The 2460-nt window shown below is 42.7% G+C and overlaps 1 pseudogene; it reads right to left on the bottom strand.

Moving 5' to 3' along the window:
* Positions 1-1815: 1815 nt before the first annotated feature.
* Positions 1816-2006, bottom strand: LOC132518962 (small nucleolar RNA U3; annotated as a pseudogene).
* Positions 2007-2460: the final 454 nt, after the last annotated feature.

Below are 2460 nucleotides of genomic sequence, written 5' to 3' on the forward strand. Positions count from 1 at the left end.
TTTTTCTCAAAAAAATGTATATAACTGTGTTTTGACCTGTAGCTGGTGGACAAGTCCTCAGAGCTTTCTGAAAGACTGTCTCCCAGGTTATAATCCTCAGGTTGGCTAGAATAAAATTCTCTATTTCTTTATTAGATTGGCTACTAATTTTTTTTTTCACTGAGAATTTCAAGAAGCACCTCAGCAACAATCGACAGGGAACTTGAAAAAACAAGGTTTATTAGTCACAGGTCCTAAAAGGTACGAGGGCATGCCTAAGGTCTCAGATAGAAGGAGATAGGAAGCACAGACCTGGGTTCTGTCTTTCTTGGGGTGGAGGGTGGGGTGACAAGTATTTTAAGGTTTCACTCTGTATTGGTGAATTTAAAACATAAGAGCAGGAACCAGGGGGCAGGAAGAGAAAAATGCGATCACTTAAACAATCAGTTATCTAGGTTGCCCAGGGATCGCTAAAAGAGGACCTTCGTGGATGGGGCGGCCTTGTTTCTATCTGGTTGTTTAGCTAGTAACTGTGTTATGCAACTGGTAATAGATTTATCTGAAACGGATATCTTTGAAATAGATGCCTCAGCAATCAAAAGCTAATGTCAGCCATGTACACTGCGCCTCCTTAAATGCAAAGATATCCCCTGAGCTTCTTGGGGAGAAACTCCCCCAACAAAAGAAGAGCCTTTTTCTGCCTAACTCGTTAAGATGCTTGCAGATCTCGTCGGAGTGTTCTCCCTCTTGCAATAACCATTTTGAATGAAGTCTCCTCTTACCAATGTCCAGAATTATTTTTATTTGACAATACAGAACAAACAAACAAAAATCCTCATTTTAAAAAATATCTATATATTTCTTTTATTATTTGGTTGCGCTAGGTCTTAGTTGTGGCAGGCGGGCTCCCTAGTTGTGGCATGTGAACTCTTAGTTGCAGCATGCATGTGGGACCTAATTCCCTGACCAGGGATTGAACCTGGGCCCCCTGCATTGGGATCGCAGAGTCTTAACCACTGCACCACCAGGGAAGTCCCTCAGAGTCATTCTTGACTCCTTGCCCCCAAACTACACAACAAATCCATCAGCAGACAGTCATCGGCTCTGCCTTATTTCTAGCATCAGAGCACTGTCCCACTCCTTCCATCCTCCCCTGCCACCTTTGTCCAGACATCTTCATCTGTCATCAGGATTATTTCCTTAACTTTCTAATTGTCCTCTCCAATTCTATATTTGCTTCCATGGAGTCACACACAAGACAGAGATCTTTTAAAAATATACATCAGATAATGTAGCTCAAAACCCTTCAGGGGCTCCCCACCGCACTCAGAGTAAAACCCAAAATTCTTACAGTTGCCCAGATGGCCTCATATGATCTGACTCTATTACTTCTCTGATTTTATCTCCTGCTGGTCTCCAACCTTCACAATTCACTTCAATCATTTTAGGTATTGAGCTTCTGCTGTTGGTCAAAGAGGCCAAACTTTTCCTGCCTCAGGACGTTTGCACTTGCTGTTCATTCTTCCTCCAGAAATTCTCACAGTCCCCAAATTCCTTCAGCCTGAATTCTGGGGGTAATGTGGAAATACTGTGTCTAGATAACTCTGGGCCTTAGTTTTCCCATTTGCCAAACCGTCGCTCTTCCCCGCTGCAAGCCCAAGCACTAAACACTGTTAGAACCCAAAGGTATAGTGGTAAGGAAAAATGCTTTTTTTAAAAAAATCTTTTTTCTCTTTTTTTGTTTTTTTTCCTCTTTTTGTTTATTCTTTTCTTTTCTTTTTTCTTTTTTAATTTTAAAATTTTTATTATTTTTATTATTCTTATTTATTTTTTTACTCAGATGGCATTCTCTCCCTCTCCCTCTCCCAAAGGAAGAGAAGAGCGATCATCAATGGCTAATGGCAGCTGCAGAAGCAACACCAATAACCAGCTTCATGCTCAGGACAGAACACCACACCTTCTCCTTCACATTCAGAGAAACTTCTCTAGAAACGACCTATAGAAATGATCCCTGAAAGTACAGTCTTGAAAAATGCTTTCTTAAAATGAGAACTTTCCAATACGGAAATGAAAGTTTTATGGTTGATTTCAAAAGTAGCCAGTTGAGATAGAATCTAATACCCTTGATTCCCAGCAGATGGCAGCACATCACCAGATTTGCCATGTAAATTATTCACTATAACTTCTTGGGACTTCCCTGGTGGCACACGGGTTAAGAATCCGCCTGCCAGTGCAGGGGACACAGATTCCAGTCCTGGTCCGGAAAGATCCCACATGCCGCGGAGCAACAAAGCCCACGCACCACAACTACTGAGCCTGTGCTCTAGAGCCTGTGAGCCACAACTACTGAGCCTGTGTGCCACAACTATTGAAGCCCGTGTGCCTGGAGCCCATGCTCCGCAACAAGAGAAGCCACCGCAATGAGAAGCCTGCACACTGCAAAGAAGAGTAGCCCCTGCTCTCCGCAACTAGAGAAAGCCT

This window comes from Lagenorhynchus albirostris, chromosome 3 (assembly GCF_949774975.1).
Source record: "Lagenorhynchus albirostris chromosome 3, mLagAlb1.1, whole genome shotgun sequence".
NCBI lineage: Eukaryota > Metazoa > Chordata > Mammalia > Artiodactyla > Delphinidae > Lagenorhynchus > Lagenorhynchus albirostris.